This window comes from Barbus barbus (genome assembly GCF_936440315.1).
Source record: "Barbus barbus genome assembly, chromosome: 47".
Classification (NCBI taxonomy): domain Eukaryota; kingdom Metazoa; phylum Chordata; class Actinopteri; order Cypriniformes; family Cyprinidae; genus Barbus; species Barbus barbus.
The window spans coordinates 19,554,057-19,573,968 of record NC_136725.1 but is presented as its reverse complement, the minus strand read 5'-3'; the positions used below and the strand labels follow the sequence as shown (position 1 = coordinate 19,573,968).

Here is a 19,912-nt window from a genome sequence, read left to right as displayed (position 1 = left end):
TAAAACACATTTTTTAATTCAGTTTATTTTAATCAACTTTTTTATTTCAGTCAAATTATTAATTATTAAATATTTTATTAAAAATGGTTTTAAACCTATTTTAATTAACTTTTTTATTTATTATAATAATTTTTTTACATTTTATTCAGATTATTTATTTTTAAACTAATTTATTGTAATCAATGTTTCATTTTATTCAAATTATTTATTTTCATCAAATTGTCATTTTATCCAAATTATTTATTTTTTAAATCCATTTATTTTTTATAAAAAACTCATTCATTTTTTTAATACATTTATTTTAATCACATTTTTGTTTTATACAAATTATTTTTAAACATTATACTTTAATCAAATTATTGTTCTAATCAAATTATTTATTTTTAAATCATTTTATTTTAATAAAAGTTTTTAATTCATTCAGATTATTTATATATATTTAATTTACCCTGATTTTTTCATATTTCATGTATTTTCACAGTTTTTCTCGAAACGTTTCTGACCCGCTAACACTCCCTTGGGGGTCGCGGGACATGCTTTGAAAACCCCTGCCGGTCAAACACGGTTTACATAACAGTGCATGATAAATAACCTGCAATTACACAGAATCTCACATATTCTGATCATTATAGAGGTAAACAACTAACTAGTCACACCGTTCCTAGATCCAGGTGACACATGTAAGAGCGCTACATGTAGATTAAAACACAAATGCAAGAGAGAAAATGAACGCTTGACACAGCAGCGGATCAGAAAAACAGTAAAAGACCATTAATATTCACAAAAAAAGAGAAGTGAAAGGCAGTGGGTGTAAAATGAAGAGGGTAAAAGCGAGTCTCTCGGGTGCTGGAGTGAGTTTCTTGCATCTTGAAGCGTGAGAAAGAAGCGTTTTGTGTTGGTGGTTCTGTGCAGACGTTTGCGCAGATCTTCCTGATGCGCAGCTACACCGCATTGATCTTCTGCAGCTCCTCCAGCAGAGCTGTGGAGGAAACATAAGAATCAGAGCAGGAACACATCACGGTATTTCTGTGAAGAAGAGCGGAGGAACCCGACTGACCGCTGATGATCTCGTCCTTCACCTTCTGCAGCTCATTGCGCATCTCCTCCAGGATGTCCTGCGGTCAGACAGAGGTGTTTTCAGTGTTGGGGAAAGTTACTTTTAAAAGTAATGCATTACAATATTGTGTTACTTCATAAAAAAGTAACCAATTATGTTACTTTTTATGGAAAGTAATGCGTTATGTTACTTTTGAGTTACTTTTTAAATCTGGGCAGGGCTTGCTTGTTTGTTTTTAATATATAAAGTTCTTCTTGTACAAATATAAAAGCCCTTTCACACTAAAAGTGAAGTGAATCCGCCTCAGGCTGAAGGAAATATAGATTCAGGTCTGTACAGTAGAGGACGCAGCTCAAACTAATCACATGAAGAATATGACGCAGGAGAAGAAAGTTCAACACTATTCAGCAATAACTCAAATCAAATTTTTGCTTATTAGTATGATTGAATTGGATCATAGAAGGTCAGTAGAAAACACATTAGTTAATAAAATGGGATTAAATACATAAATTATATCTTATTTAATTTTTGCAGGTTTGTATAATATTCTGAGTTTGCATTTGACTGTTTTTATTGATTTTGAGGAACACTGAATGTGTTTTAGTGCAGGTGAGATGAGTAAATACATGCTGATATTTAGTGTTGAACTACAGTAAGATCATGTTCACACACAACACTCTGCACTTACTCCTGATTTCTCTCAACATGGCAACACCAGAGCTGTCAGTCAATACATCAGAAACACAGTAACTGTGTAACTTATTTGAAAAAGTAACTCAGATATTTCCTTCTAAATTAAAAAGTAATGCATTACTTTACTAGTTACTTTACTCTGATTATGTAACTCGCGTTACTTGTAATGCGTTACCTCCGACACTGTGTGTTTTAGAGGAAGTGTGTGTGTGTTTAGAGCAGGAGTGTTTGTTTGTGTGTGTGTGTGTGAGATAGTGTTGCTGACCTGTTTGAGTTTCTCCATGTCTGCGGCGTCTCCTGTGTTGCTGCCGGGTCTTGTCCTGCGAGAAGAAGCCAAACACAGATCTTCAGCTCGATCTTCAGACGCTCAACAGCAGAACTCAGTGAAGCGGAGCGAGACGTACCTGCTCAACGGAGCCGCAGTCGCAGGAGACACCGGGCTCTTGTCCTGACTCTTAGGCACTGAATTCACCCTGTAATCATTAACCAAAACTAGAACTATTAAACTATAGAAATCATTAACCAGAACTATTAAAAACATGTTTGTGAACTGCTAAAATATTAAAATAAAATACAAGCTAATACAAAATTGACAAAAATAGTAAAATAACTGAAATACGTTTAAGTACTAAAATTGAATAAATAAAATTAACTAAAAGATAAAATACAATATAACAAATACTGGATTACAAAATAATACACTAAAATATATATATATATATATATATATATATATATATATATATATTTTTTTTTTTTTTTTTTTTAAATTTGCCTTGGAAACTAACTAAAATAAATTTAAATAATAAAATCACTAAATGAAATAAAATTAACATGTAAACTGCAATAAAATTAAAAATGAAATAAAAAATAAAATGTTAAAGTTAGAAATATTAAAACAAAAACAAAACAAAAAAACAAGTGTGGTTATTGTTAACTAAAACTAAAACTATGAAAAACATTTTTGTTAACTGAAATAAAGCTGAAATTAAATAAAGCAGATACTAAAAATAAAACAAAAAATAAAAATTTTAAATATTGCCTTGACACCTAACTGAAATAAGTTTAAATAATAAAATCACTAAATTAAATCAAATTGACATAAAAAATTTTGAATTAAAAAAAAAACAATTAATAAATATTAAAAACAAATAAAAATTTTAAAACAAGTGTGGTTATTGTTAACTAAAAATAAACTATTGAAATTAAATAAATAACAAAAATAAAACAAAAATATACAATTTTAAAATACTCCCTTGGCAACTAACTGAAATAAGTTTAAGTACTAAAATTACTAAATTGTATAAAACAAATATTAAAAATGAAACGAAACAAACTGAATTAAGAAATATTTTTTATAAAACAAAAACAAATACTAAATATTTTTTGAAAAACAAATACAAATTTTGTAATCAGTCTTGTTAACTAAAACTATTACAAACATTGTTAAATGAAAGAAAACTGAAATGAAACAAATATTAGATAAAAATTAACTAAAAAAGGTTTAAGTACTACAACTGATGGCTGAAATTAAACTAAAACTGAAATAAAAAATAAAGTAAACCTATTTTGAATTTAAAAAATAATACAAATGACAAAAGCACATAACCAAGTAACTAATGAAAATGAAAACTGAAAAATAAAGGTCACAGTCAAACACCCCCGTCTGAATCACACAGCAGGTCTATTGAAGCGTCAGAGATCCTGTTTTTACCGTGACACAGACGACGGTTTCTCCCAGGGCTTCTTCACCCCATCTGGTTTGTCTGAATAAGAAACATGAAGAGCATTTGAGGTCACGATGTTCACCGTAAACAGGAAGTGCAGTGAGATGATGAAGTGATTTGACTCTCACCTGCAGCTCTGGAGTCACTGTTCACAGAATCAGCCTGAGAACAGAGAGAAAGCAGAGATCAGATGAACCGTCACACACACATTATCACTAACACACTCACACACACACACACGACTCACATACACACACACACACACACACACGACTCACATACACACACACACACACACACACGACTCACGCTGCTTGTTTCTTCCTTCTTGACCACTGGAGTGTCAGAAACTTTTCTCCTGTAACACACACAGATGAAGATGAAGAGCCCCTGTATTCACACACACACACACACACACACACACACACACTCTCACTGAAGCAATATATAGTGTTGCCGCTGCAACATCGGTTTCAGATTGACTCTAAATGGCACATGAGCAACTGGAGGAGACTTTTAGACGGCCACTTCCTGTCTAAGCGAATGGTTTCGGACTAAATTTATGTAGATGTAAATGTCAATGTATGTATGTGTGTATATATTTCTACTGCAGAGCAAACGTCATATGATTGTGGTGGTGTTAAACTGACCGTCTAGCGAGAATTGCACTCATTTCTCCCATCAGTCCTCCTCCACCTCCTCCTCCACCACCGCCACCCGCCACCTCCTCCTCCTCCTCCTGAGCTGGCGCTCACTGCAGGAGCCGCTGCTCCGCTGTCCTCCTGCACACACATACACACAGTCATTAAAGTCATGCAAATTCAGTGTTAGCATTAATATTAGGCACCATATATAACATAAAATATTTTACTAAAATGTAATAAAAATACTATATTACATACATATATATATATATATATATATATATATATATATATATATCAGCAGAGAAATTTAGTAACGGTGCATCACTAATATATATATATATATATTATTGATGCACCGTTACTAAATTTTTCTGCCGATTATCCAGAATGTTATCTATCAATACAGACAGCTGAATATTCAGAATTATATCTGCTTATATAGCTACCGATAGTCAATTGCCCAGAATGATATCTGCCGATACTGACAGCCAATTATTTAGAATGATATCTGTTTATATCGTTACCGATAGTCGATTATCCAGAATGATATCTGCCGATACCGACAGCAGAATATTCAGAGTGATATCTGCCGATACTCACAGCTGATTGTTTAGAATGATATCTGCTGACACCGTTACCGATAGCCGATTATCCAGAATGATATCTACCAATACTGACAGCCAATTATTTAGAATGATATCTGTTTATATCGTTACCGATAGTCGATTATCCAGAATGATATCTGCCGATACCGACAGCTGAATATTCAGAATGATATCTGCCGATACTCACAGCCGATTGTTTAGAATGATATCTGCTGACACCGTTACCGATAGCCGATTATCCAGAATGATATCTACCAATACAGACAGCTGAATATTCTGAATAAGATCTGCCAATACCATTATGTTACTGATAGCCGATTATCCAGATTGATATCTGCCGAATCAGACAGCTGAATATTCAGAATGATATCTGCTTATATAGCTACCGATAATCAATTACACCAGAATGATATCTGCTTATATAGCTACCTATAATCAATTACCCAGAATGATATCTGCGTATACAACTACCGATAATCAATTACCCAGAATGATATCTGCCGATACTGACAGCCAATTATTTAGAATGATATCTGCTTATATCGTTACCGATCGTCGATTATCCAGAATGATATCTGGCAATACCGGCAGCTGAATATTCAGAATGATATCTGCCGATACTCACAGCCGATTGTTCAGAATGATATCTGCTGACACCGTTACCGATAGCCGATTATCCAGAATGATATCTACCAATACAAACAGCTGAATATTCTGAATAAGATCTGCCAATACCATTATGTTACTGATAGCCGATTATCCAGATTGATATCTGCCGAATCAGACAGCTGAATATTCAGAATGATATCTGCTTATATAGCTACCGATAATCAATTACACCAGAATGATATCTGCTTATATAGCTACCTATAATCAATTACCCAGAATGATATCTGCGTATACAACTACCGATAATCAATTACCCAGAATGATATCTGCCGATACTGACAGCCAATTATTTAGAATGATATCTGCTTATATCGTTACCGATAGTCGATTATCCAGAATGATATCTGGCAATACCGGCAGCTGAATATTCAGAATGATATCTGCCAATACTCACAGCCGATTGTTTAGAATGATATCTACTGATACCGCTACCTATAGCCGATTATCCAGAATGATATCTACCCATACAGACAGCTGAATATTCATAATGATATCTGCTTATATAGCAGCTGATAGCCGATTATCCAGATTGATATCTGCCGATTCAGACAGCTGAATATTCAGAATGATATCTGCTTATATAGCAGCTAATAGCCGATTATCCAGATTGATATCTGCCGATTCAGACAGCTGAATATTCAGAATGATATCTGCCGATACTGACAGCTGAATATTCAGAATGATTTTTGCCAATACCGATAGCCCATTATCTATTCTAGAATGATATCTGCCGATACAGACAGCTGAATATACAGAATGATATCTGCCAACACCAATAGCCAATTATCTATTCTAGAATTATATCTGCCGATACAGACAGCTGAATATACAGAATGATATCTGCCAATACCAATAGCCAATTATCTATTCTAGAATGATATCTGCCGATACTGACAGCTGAATATACAGAATGATATCTGCCAACACCAATAGCCAATTATCTATTCTAGAATGATATCTGCCGATACAGACAGCTGAATATACAGAATGATATCTGCCAACACCAATAGCCAATTATCTATTCTAGAATTATATCTGCCGATACAGACAGCTGAATATACAGAATAATATCTGCCAATACCAATAGCCAATTATCTATTCTAGAATGATATCTGCCGATACAGACAGCTGAATATACAGAATGATATCTGCCAATACCAATAGCCAATTATCTAGAATGATATTTACCGATACAGACAGCCAATTGTTTAGAATGATATCTGCTGATACCATTACCAGTGGTCAATTATCCAGAATGATATCTGCCAATACAGACCGCTGAATATTCAGAATGACATCTGCCAATACTGTTACCTATAGCCACATATATCACATAGTCACATATCCAGGTTTTCCAAGACCATATGAATCCAGGTTCTTCAAAGACAAAAACTGCTGTTTAGTTGTTGAACTAAAGTGGTTTTAGCTTATTTTAATGCTTGTTTTGCCTCATTTCAAGTCATCCTGAGGCCCCGGGTTGAACAGCTGGTCACGTGATCAGATCTGTAGCTGTGACGCATCATGGACAACAGTGAAGGACCACCTACTCACCTGTCATTCAAGCACTTCAACACAGGGAAGCTCAAACATACATGCATCTCATTAATCATCAGATGATCATGTGACTGACCTTGGCCACTTTGCGTAGTTTAGCTCCAGCGAGTGCAGCGGCCAGACCTGCATCTCCTCCTAATCCTCCTCCACCTCCACCTCCTCCTCCTCCTCCTCCTCCTCCTCCTCCTCCTGAGGGAGGAGGTGGGGGGGCCGGCGTGCCTCCTCCTGAAGGAGGTGGTGGTGGTGGGGGAGGCGGTGGTCCTGGAGGAGGTGGAGGTCCGGGGGGAGGAGGAGGTGCAGAGGTAGGGCCAGTAGCAGGAGGAGGGCCAGGAGGCGGGGCCGGAGCGGCAGACGCCTGTCTTTCTCTCTCCTGTCGCTCTCTCTCCTGCTGCTCCTGCCTGAGACACACAGTTTCACAGCTCTTATGTGACACATTTCATAGCAAAACAGGATGTTTCATGAGAAATTTATGTGGGCAGGACTTGATTTTATTCATCCACTGATTGGATGGTGAATAAGAGGGACTGATGACATCAGCTGAAGGTTTAGAATAATTGACGAGTGCATTTGCAAAAACAGATAACTCCGTTTTTTAACCATTTTCAAAAATCATGTTTTTTCATTGTGTATTCCAATTAATCTCAATCAAACTGCAGTTGGGTTATTTTGATTAGGTTAAAAAATAACTAAAAAATACTAGCTAACTAACACAATAAAACACAATAAAAACATGATAACATGTTAAAAAACATGATTTTTGAGTTATCTGTTTTTGCAAATAAACTCTGCAATTACGTTTTTGTAATTTTTTTGAAAGAAGTCTCTTCTGCTTACCAAGTCTGCACTTATTTGATCAAAAATACAGTAAAAAAAGTAAAATATTTAGTAAAATAATAGTAAAATGTAATTTATTTCTGTGATGCATATCTGAATTTTCAGCATCATTACTCCAGTCTTCAGTGTCACATGATCCTTCAGAAATCATTCTAATATACTGATTTACTGCTCAAGAAACATTTCTGATTATTAGCAATGATGTTGAAAATATTTTTGTGGAAACTTTTATGGATTTTATTTTTTAGGATTCTCGAATGAATAGAATGTTCGAATGAAGGCAAACTCTGATTTGTGCAGAATAAATGAAGTAAATTAGGGCTGATTTTCATATCATGATGAAGATGATGATGATGGTTGTACCTCCTCTTCTGCTCTATCTCCTCAGCGCTCGGGCCGTTCGGAGGCGGTCGAGGAGGAAGAGGACATGCACCTGTGAACACAAACCAAAAACTCTAAACATACAGGTGTTTTTATATGTTTCATGGCGAGACACTGCAGACAAACCAGTGTGTTTTCATGCACTGGTCACTTTTTGGTCTATTTGCTTCCATATCATGTCTCTTATTTCAGACTAGAGGAAAGAAAACATCCTAAATACATATTTAAGATTTTATTTTATTGCACTGTATCTGTTTGCATCTGTAGATTTCAATTCCAATCCATATCTTTAAAGATTTTTTTATTCCTCTTCTGAAGGTTTGAAGGTATTCTGAAGGTTTGTTGATATGTCACTCACACTGTGTTATAGTAAATTCTACTCCTAGAAACATGTTTTTTTCCCTAAAGAGCTCTCACCGGTGTCTCCACTGAGCATGTCGAGCGCATTCATCATGCCACTGGCGAACTGAGCAGCGTCTTCTTTACTGCCGAAGTTCAGACCCCAGACCTGCCGCGCATCGCGCCACTGGTGGAACGTAGGAGTGGCCTGGTTATATTTGATCCCCCGGACCAGAGGACAGTTAATGACCACCTGAAGAGACACACGGATGACGGACGGGAATCAGATCTTCATCAAACAGACACACACACTCCCACACACACACAACACTCACGGGAACCAGCGGCTCTGACCATAAAACTAGCAGTGTGCGATCTCAAAGGCCTGGATGAATCGATTAATAAATAGATAAAAATTATATAACCTCAGAGAGACAAACAAATAATGAATAAATAAATAAAAATATTATATTAAATATTCTCAGAGGAGGAAATAATGAATGGATGAACAAATAAAATTACATAATCTCTGAGGAACAAACAAAGAAATATTGGATATTTCCAGATATATAAAATTAAATATCAGTACTTAGAGGGACAAATGAATGAATGAATAAGTAAGTCTCAGAGGGACAAACAAACAAATAAATATTATATATTTTCAGAAGAACAGAACAGAAGTGAATGAATCAACAAACAAACACACAAACAAATAAATAAATAAAAACATAAAATAAAATTACATAAACTCTGAGGAACAAACCAATAAGAGCAAACAAATAAATATTAAATATGCCCAGATGGGCAATCAATCAATCAATCAATCAATCAAACAACTATTTAATATTTATTAAAATAAAATATTCAATAATTAAAGGGACAAAAGAATGAATGAATGAATGAATGAATGAATGAATGCAGTAAGTAAATAATAATAAACAAATAATATCTTAGAAACACACAAATAAATCAATCAATATTGGATATTCTCAGAAAGACAAATAAAGAAAATTAATAAATACATATTATATTATGTATTTATACCAAACCAGAGGACACTGCTACTCCTGCAGCACTCTCCAATAATTTCTCATTTTCCGACACTCCCCGTTTGACTGGAAGAGATGGAGGTACTGGTCTACATTTACTCCTTTACCTTCTCTGGGTATTAATAGCTCATTTGAATCACATTTAGTCACTATTACCCACCCTTTTAAAATCCATTTTGTAGTTGTTTATTGACCCCCCAAGACCACAAGGTGAATTCTTGGATGAATTAGATGTGCTGCTCTCAACCTTTCCTGAGGATGGTACTTCCTTTAGTTTTACTTGGACACTTCAACATCCACCTAGATAAACCTCAGGCTGCAGATTTCCACACACTGCTTGCCTCTTTTGATCTCAAGAGAGTGTTAACTACAGCTACTCACAAATCAGGCAACCAACTGGACCTTATTTACACACGACACTGCTCCACTGATCATGTGCTGGTTACTCCACTGCACACCTCGGATCACTTCCTCCTCACTCTTAACCTCAACATGGTTCCTGACACAACACATACCCCTCCACATGTCATCTTTCGATGTAACCTACGCTCTCTCTCACCCTCCCAGCTATCAGCTATGGTTTCATCTTCGCTTCCTCCCCCTAAACAGTTATCCTCTCTTGATGTTAACAGAGCTACTGATCCACTCTTACATCTTGTTTAGAGACTGTCTGCCCCTTATCTTCCAGGCCAGCCCATACCTCCCCTTCTGCTCCTTGGCTGTCTGATGTTCTCCGCGAACATCGTTCTAAGCTCAGGGCTGCAGAAAGGGTATGGCGCAAATCAAAAAATCCTACTGACCTTAACGTGTATCAGTCACTCCTCTCTTCCTTATCTGCTAAATGTCGTCACTGCTAAAAATACATACTATCATAACAAAATTAACAATTCATCTAACTCTCTCATGCTCTTTAAAACATTTTCCTCGCTCCTTGCCTCCTCCTCCTTCATCAACTCTAACAGCTGATGACTTTGCCACGTTCTTCATTAATAAAATTAAAACCATCAGTGCACAGTTTTCCACACCACAATCTATCAAGCACATCTTACAATCACACATACACCCATTCACATCCTTCTCTTCACTCTGAGGCAGAAGTCTCCAAACTGATCCTTTCTAATCATCCTACTACTTGTCCGCTTGATCCTATTCCATCTCATCTCCTTCAAGTCATTTCTCCTGCAGTTGTACCTGCACTCACTCACATCAATACATCCCTTCAGACTAGGGCTGCAACGATTCGTCGACGTTGTCGACAAAAATCGATAATAGAAATAGTCGACAATGAATTTCATTGTCGAAGTTGTCGCCAGACATGTTTTTTCCGACCGAGTGAGGCATCTCTCTTCATTACAATCTCTGCCGAGAGTCGCACATGCGCATTAGCTTCTCTGCTGAGTGATAACATACAGAAATGGCGGCGTCCAACGCAGCAGCTGCGCGTACCAAAACATCTAAAGTTTGGGAGCATTTTAGCCAGGATACCGCGAATAAAAAGATTACCTGCATGGTTTGCAAAGCAGTCCTTGCGTATCACGGCAGCACCTCGGTGATGCACGAACATTTAAAGAGAAAGCACGTCGGACAGTTGAATGAAACGGAGTTTGACTCGCCTCAGTAAGATTTAAATAACATGGAAGCCAATACGTTTTGTTTTGGATGTACATTGTACATTTTATAAGCGTATTTTCGTTTTAAAAAAAAAAGGATTTAACGTTATGCCCGATATAAAAATGATAGAGTTTCTTTATTTATGCATTTATGTCTAAGTTATACTGACCGAGCACTGTGCCTAATTGGTTTTAGACTGGGCATTTTTATTTACTTTTAGTATGAATCGGCCTATCCCAGGTGAAAAACAAGTGCACTTCCATAATGTACTTAAAGTGCTCTATTTTCGCGCACTAATTTTGTACTTAATACACTAAAAATGATCCTTTAGTACTGCTTAAGATAAACTTAAGATCATCTAAGTGTACTCAACTGTGCTATTTTGAGACACCATGAATATGAACTAAAATGCACTTTTAGCATACTATCTTTGTATTTCAAAAATGTATTTAGCTACCACTTGTAGTACACTTGAGTGTACTAGTGTATGAAAGATGGGTTCAAGTGTACTACAAGTGGTAGCTAAATACATTTTTGAAATACAAAGATAGTATGCTAAAAGTGCATTTTAGTTCATATTCATGGTGTCTCAAAATAGCACAGTTGAGTACACTTAGATGATCTTAAGTTTATCTTAAGAAGTACTAAAGGATCATTTTTAGTGTATTAAGTACAAAATTAGTGCGCGAAAATAGAGCACTTTAAGTGCATTATGGAAGTGTACTTGTTTTTCACCTGATATCAGCAGCAAAGTTCAATAAAATATGCATTTTTCATTGAAGTACCCCCTTCTTTCTTGTGTTTACTATCATTTTTCACAGAATTAAAGCAATCTCATGCTAAATTTTAGAAAATTTTTATAATTATTCGATTAGTCGACTAATCGTTTCAATAGTCGGTGACTAGTCGACTATTAAAATAGTCGTTAGTTGCAGCCCTACTTCAGACTGGTGTTTTTCCCTCAGCATTTAGACAGGCTCGTATAGCCCCACTACTTAATAAACCCACCTTTAACCCATCTCTTTCAGAGAACTACAGACCGGTTTCTCTTCTTCCTTTCATTGCAAAAACACTTGAACGAGCTGTATTCAACCGAGTCTCTGCCTTTCTCACACAGAACAACTTCCTCGACAGCAACCAGTCTGGTTTCAGAAGTGGATATTCAACCGAGACTGCCTTGCTCTCAGTTGTTGAAGCCCTAAGACTGGCAAAAGCGGATTCCAAATCTTCAATACTTATCTTGCTGGATCTGTCCGCTGCTTTTGACATGGTTAACCACCAAATCCTCTTGTCAACTCTATTGGCAAAGGACATCTCAGGAACTGCAAGCCAGTGCCTTGAGTCCTACCTCTCAGATAGGTCTTTCAAAGTATCTTGGAGAGGTGAGGTATCCAAATCGCAACATCTAACTACTGGGGTGCCTCAGGGCTCAGTTCTTGGACCACTTCTCTTCTCTGTCTACATGGCATCACTACATATCACATATCACTGCTATGCTGATGGCACTCAACTCTACCTCTCATTCCATCCTGATGATCCAACGATAGCTGCTCGCATCTCAGCTTGTCTAACAGACATTTCTTGCTGGATGAAGGATCATCACCTTCAACTCAACCTTGCCAAAACAGAACTGCTTGTGGTTCCATCAAACTCATCGTTCATCACAATTTCACCATCCAGTAGGCATATCAACCATAACTCCTTCAAAAACAGCCAGTAACCTTGGAGTTATGATTGATGATCAGCTGACTTTCTCAGACCATTGCTAAAACTGCCCGGTCCTGCAGATTTGCTTTATTCAACATCAAGAAGATCAGGCCATTTCTTCCATGCTACACAACTCCTTGTTCAAGCTCTTGTTCTGTCCAGGCTGGACTATTGCAATGCTCTCTTGGCAGGTCTTCCAGCCAGTCCTATCAAACCTTTACAATTAATCCAGAACACGGAAGCAAGATACATTTTTAATGAGCCGAAAAGAATGCATGTCACACTTCTGTTTATTTATTTGCACTGACTACCAATAGCTGCTCAAATAAAATTCAAGGCATGAACATCGCTTTATTGTGCTATCCCAAAGAGGCACAAAATCACTTTCACAAACCTTTAAATCAAATGTTCTCTCCTGGTGGAATGACCTGCCCAACTCAATAGCACTCTCTATTCTAATTCTATTCTTAAAAAAATATACTGACACTAGCTTTTCTAATCTTTTTGTATTCTATCTATTTGTTTTCTTTTTATTTATTATACAATTTAAAAAAACAACTTGCTATGTGTGCTGTGTTACGCTAACTGAGACTTGTTATAGCACTTGCATATCATTGCTCTTTTGTTGGTTTTAATTGCTTCCATTGTCTTCATTTGTAAGTCGCTTTGGATAAAAGCGTCTTCTAAATGACTAAAATGTAAATGTGTATTATGTTTCTTAGAGAGACAAATAACTAAATAAATAAACTTTCTTTGAGGAATAAAGAAACAAACAAATAAATACTGTATATTCGCAGAGGGACAGAAATGAATGAATGAATGAACGAATATATGAATAATTACAACTAACTAAATAAATAAATAAATAAATAACATATTAAATATTAGGACATGTAAATAAAAAATACATATTGTTTTATGAAATTAATGTTTTTTCTTTACATTTGAAACATTTTTAAGTTTTATTTTTTTCCACAATTTTCCCACTATTAGCAGGGGTGTAGACTCCACTCATAATTATATTTTCCTTTCACTGATGTCTAAATCTATTGAATGCAGTGGAATGATTGGCTGATGAATTGTCCAGTGTTTGTGGAGTTGTGCAGCAGACAGCAGTGAACCACCATACTGACATGATTTACAGGAAACGAAAGACAATTCAGAAGCTGTGAGACTGAAACGTCTCTGAGATAAACCACTGAGATCTGTGGCTGCTGGGACGGCACATAACACTCCACTTTCCCATGATGCCCAGTACGCACATTCACACCAATGGCAACTTCCTTCACACACACACACACACACACACACACTTCCTCCTCACTCACGATGTGGCTCTAATCTCGTCTCACACATTAAACACAGTTTTTAATGGCATAATCAGATTTACCTGCTGATCGGCCTGTTGTTTGCGTCCCACCACCCTGAAGCTGTTGTTACTGGGGTTCTGGAAGATGTGAATCCTGCTGACGGCCTGAGCACCAGAACCGGCCGGTAACCAGCGCTTACTGCCGTCATCGTACATCATGACGGTGGCCCGCGCCTGACAGATGCTTTGTTCGCTACATAACATGAAATATCACACACCGGACAGAGACTTCAGTTAGCAAACCTGCAGCAAAAACACCCACAGATGCAGCAGAAATCACCAGGTTCATATTTTGCATCAGCCGTAATTGTGAAAATGAAATCAGGATCAGACATCAAATAATGTCATACAGTTGAAAAATAGCGTTATAGTAGGAATCACGTGTTTGTGGTGTTTTTCTGCTGATTAAGGGGGCTACTTCACCACACAAAAGAAATGTCATATTTTGTAAAAAAAAAAAAAAAAGTGTGACGTAAAAGAGCAAAACAGCCGCTATTTTTGGAATCAGCAGCTAAAAATTAGTCAAGCAAGTATTGGACTCATTCAGCACATTTGCTGCAGAGCTGTGACAGTGTTCTCATTTTAAGCGTAAATTTTTATAATTTTTTTCTGCCTTTTTGCATATTGATTTAATATGTCATTAGAGACAGCTTCTATGGTTATTTCTCACATGACTTACTGTTTAACAACTCAGGTTAGTTTGGTGAAGTTCTTGACAAGAAACCTGTACACTTTCATCATTGTTCAATATTGAAAAAATATAATCTGATGAGTTGCGAAAATATGATTAAGTATGCAAATGTATGCATGATGTATAAGATGTTTAACCCCCCCCCCCCCCCCCCTAATCAGTCAGTATTAGAACAACTTATCGTTCTACAAGAGGTGCATTAAGAGGAGAACGTCTTAGACGAAGTAATCTCAGTTAGCTGCACGAGAATTGAACACTATTCCGACAACTATATAAGAGATCTAGATGCATATGAATTATTTAGGGTTCAATTGAAGAAATGGTTAATTAGTTCTCAGCTTTGTCAACATTAGAAATCTATATCTACTGGCTGTCCTACTATTGTTTGTATTTGTTTATATTGTTTCTGATTGATTTGTTGTTTTTTTTTTGGTGTGTGTGTTTTGTTTGTGCTATTCTATTGATTGTTTTTATTAATAGCCAGTTTTATGGATTGTGTTATGTAATTGTTACATTTTATTTTAGCATGCATTCTAAACATATCTTTTTTTAGGGTGACTTGTAACATTCTGTCCAGGGACTACAGATGAAAAATAGCCTTTGGCTAATTCTGGTACATTTACAGAAATGTTTTATTAATGTACAATTTCCCTGTTACCTAAACAAATAAAACTAATAAAATGAAAAATAATGAATGAATGAGGCATTTATATGAATGAGGCATTTAAGAATGCTTAGATATACTGGAAAATAACAAAAGTACTGATGAAAAGCATAAAAAAAGGTCATTTTACAAGTCAAATTAGATTTTTTTAAACCCATCAGCTTAAGAGAACAACTGTACAGTTTCATCTTTCAACATCTGAGCTGTTGATGAAACATGAAGCTGATTGTCTAAAGACAAGACATGAAATAGCAGCATGTTCACACATATAGAAACTGATCACACGCTCTTTGAGCACACGCATGCACTGCGACACACTGATATCGTGCAGCAGTGTGTGTGTGTGTGTGTGTGTGTGCGAGAGGATGTGGGAAGCCTTGTCTGTCCTCCTGTGCAACACTCTCAGTTAAACAACGTGACACAATGCTTGACTTCCGCTCAAATACAACAGCTTCACCTCCGATCAGTTACTAACAAATCAAACACCACAATCACATCTGCATCTGACTGAGTCATTCCAATTACAGTAAAGATGCACAAAAGTCTGTGTCAACCAGCTGATTCAAACACACTGAGACTCAAGCATGACATTTGTGACGAGAAAAGATCCTTGATGTTTTGTTTTTGGGGTCACTGTATGTTATTAAGGTCTGTCGGTTGAACACAGGCTTTAAATGTGTTGAGAAGTGGAAGTGAGAGCAATAAGACATGGCAAGAGAAAGCAGAAGTGCAGCTGAATGAAGGACTGAGTCATGTCATTGACCTGACGCTCCGATCAGAGATGAGAAGACAGAAATACAATCATTCTCACTGAAACAGCAGCACAACATCGCACATCACTAACCAGATCATAGCCAGATAACAGGAAACGCTCACACGGTTCTCTCAAAGTGATGAACAAACTTTCTTCAAGTAACATTCGTTATCAAAGTTATCCGTTCTTTAATAATATTCACAAAACATTTGCACAAAAACTTCATAGATAGATAGATAGATAGATAGATAGATAGATAGATAGATAGATAGATAGATAGATAGATAGATAGATAGACAGACAGACAGACAGAAGTTTTTATGTAAATGTTTTGAGAACATTATTAAAGAACGGATAACATTGATAACGAATGTTACTGGAAGAACGTTTGTTCATCACTTTATGTTCATCTACTGTTTTTTAATTGTTATTGTTTCAGAACATTCAAAAGTAATGTTCCCACACTGTTTGCAAAATGATCAAATGGAATGTTTCCTTAACGTTCACAATAAAGTTTTAAAAACGCGTTAAAAGGTTACAAAAAACATTTCTTAAAATGTTCATCAGGTGCAAATAACATCATGACATGCTGAGAACGCTGACCGCAGGATGTTTTCTCTCAGCATTATGAGAACTTTTAAAAAGCCATAGGGAAAGCTGTGGGAAGGTTCTCTGTTAGTTGGGTAAATACTCTATAGACTTCCTGATTACACGTTCCTGCATTGGGTTTCTCTTGGATTCATGAATCCTAAACTCTGCCTGGGATCATTTTTCAAAGTTTATTCAAACGAAATGAATGGTCAGACTCCGCTGCTTCGACGAGATCAGAGATCAGCAGTATATTTCTGTCTGAGATGGTGAAAAGGTAAAGGGGAAGCATCTGATGACTGACTGTAAACCTTGCCCTCATCTACAGACAGATTCACTTCAAACTACTCACTGATGAACATCTCAGGAAACAAACACTGACTGAACACAGTCCCTTCTAAATTTGATCAATACACAAATGAGGACATGGACTTTTATTGGTTTTTTATACAACTAGTTATTAATACAAGAATCTGCATCTAACCCTAACGGAAAACTTCCTGCATTTTTACAACTCAAAAAAGTCACAGATGAGGACGTCAGGGTTAACTCACTTCTGGGTACATTTTCATCCTCAAACTATGCCACAGTATATGGTGTAAATGTACTGTGATCACATCAGATCAGATGGTAATATCAAGACACTTCCACATTTATCATGTTACTGAGGGATTACCATACTGTATACATTTGAAAAGTAATCCAAGTTACTTCCTTCCTTTGATATTACCATGGTACAATGCCCAAAAAGACATGTCTGTTTGCCACTGTTGCCTTTAGCTTGCTTAGTTGGGTTTAAAAGACTTTGTATATTAGTATTCAGTATTATTATTGATTTGATGCCACTGAAACTATCAGAAGAGAATAACACTTCAAATTAATCGATTTGAATAATGACAGTAAAATTTAGGGTATAAAAACATTGCTTTGAAATGTTTCTAAAATGTTATAATGTCCAGTTTTCTTGTCTTGATTAGACATTCCTTACAATATTCTACTAGCATTATTTTCACCCAAAATTAGTGCTGTCAAATTATTAATCGTGATTAATCGCATCCAAAATAAAAGTTTTTGTTTATATAATATGTGTGTACTGTTTATATTTATTATGTATATATAAATACATACATATACAGCATATAGGCCTATTTCAGAAAACTATGTTATGCTTATATATATGTATATATATAATATATAAATATTATTAATATAAACATATACATGTAAATATTTTCAAAATATATACTGTATGTGTGTGTATTTATATATATACATAATAAATATACACAGAACACACACATATATTATGTAAACTAAAACCGTGATTAATCGCAATTAATCATTTGACAGCACCTCCCTAAATATAAGATTATTTGAATGTTTATATTTTTATATTCTAAGAACATTAAAATGTCATGTTTTCTTGTCGTGATTAGAATGTTATTTTAAGGTTACAAAAAAGCATTTCTTAGAACACTCATCTGGTACAGTGTGTGTGTGTGTGTGTGTGTGTGTGTGTGTGTGTGTGTGTGTGTGTGTGTGTGTGAGAGTGTGTGTGTGAGAATGTGTGTGTGTGCGTGTGCGTGTTTATGTGGTTTATGAGGACACAAATTTGTATAATGACATGGGTATGACAGAGGTATTACAATATGAAGGTGGTTTATGAGGACACTGCCTATGTCCCCGTAATTCAAAAGGCTTAAAAAACATACTAAATGGTGTTTTTTTTGAAAATCTAAAAATGCACAAAGGTGTAGGGTTGGTGTAGGGCAATAGCACACACAGTTTGTTCAGTATAAAAACCATTACGCCTATGGAGAGTCCCCATAAACCACAAAAACCAACATGTGTGAATGTGTGTGTGTGTGAATGTGTGTGTGTGAATGTGTGTGTGTGTGTGTATGTGTGTGTGTGTGTGTGTGTGTGTGAGTGAGTGTGTGTGTGTTCAGAGCCATCTTTCACACAATCAGATGGTAAACTAGCAGGAAGAGCAGAGTTAACTAGTTCATTCGAGTGTGAGTTTGCTGCTTCACTTCCTCAATGATGGAGAATGAAGCAGGAAGCAGATGAAAGTCAAACTGAGTCAGAAATGAAATGATTCGTGATCCTTCAGATGAACTCACTCACAGATTGGTGAATTAGACAGTGAATCCGCAAGAGATCACTAAAATACCTAGGCTAATTATATTTCTGCCCCATCAGTAGCCTATAAGTTTTAAGAGTCACATTTTTCGTTAGTGGTGGAACTGAACAAACTCCTCACGATTATAATGATGAAGAACTGAAGGATCTTCTGACCTGAGCTGAACGATGCTTATCTGAACAGATCATCAGTCTCTAGAGTTACAATGAAAAACACCAAACACCTGCGCTGACATTTGGAGTTAGAAACATCTACAATAAACGCCTGACGTTTCTTCTGTAGTTCATAAATACAGTTCAGATGCTGAATCGACTCAATAACAGCTCATATTAACACAGTCACAGGTGCATTACAGTCTGAAGGTTTCACTCACCCCATTACTGATGGAGCTCGATCTCACCCGCGCTGCTGATGAAGACACAGAGAGAGAAACTGAACATCCGCTCAGCATTAAAACATTTCCTGCTTTTACAACAGAGGGAAACACAGTCAAACACTAGGCTACATGAACAGCTAAACAATAAGAGGAGAACACACGAATCAATGGAGACTGAACTGACTGACAAGAGAGGGTCAATCCTGCTGCTCAACTTCTGCACGTTCTGGATGTTGGACACACACACACGCACACACACACACACACACACACACACACACCAAACACAGACACATACACATACACATGCACACACACGCACACGCACGCGCGCACGCACACACACACACACACACACACACACACTTGACAATATCAGCTTACTGTAACAACAAACATCGGGTGTGAGATGAGGGAGACATTAATGAGTTCTTCAAAACCTGCCCAGTCAACA

At 36.4% G+C, this 19,912-nt stretch overlaps 1 pseudogene across 1 annotated transcript; it reads right to left on the bottom strand.

Annotated features, from left to right (window-relative positions):
* Window positions 1-136: 136 nt before the first annotated feature.
* LOC306865630 lies at window positions 137-19,588 on the bottom strand (annotated as a pseudogene). Its single transcript, XR_013786109.1, has 13 exons — window positions 19,456-19,588; window positions 14,264-14,435; window positions 8,585-8,759; window positions 8,150-8,219; window positions 7,029-7,350; window positions 4,128-4,259; window positions 3,787-3,835; window positions 3,606-3,639; window positions 3,465-3,516; window positions 2,155-2,223; window positions 2,016-2,070; window positions 1,058-1,115; window positions 137-979 (listed from the first exon to the last, which is right to left on the bottom strand). The product of XR_013786109.1 is annotated as an uncharacterized misc_RNA (transcript).
* Window positions 19,589-19,912: the final 324 nt, after the last annotated feature.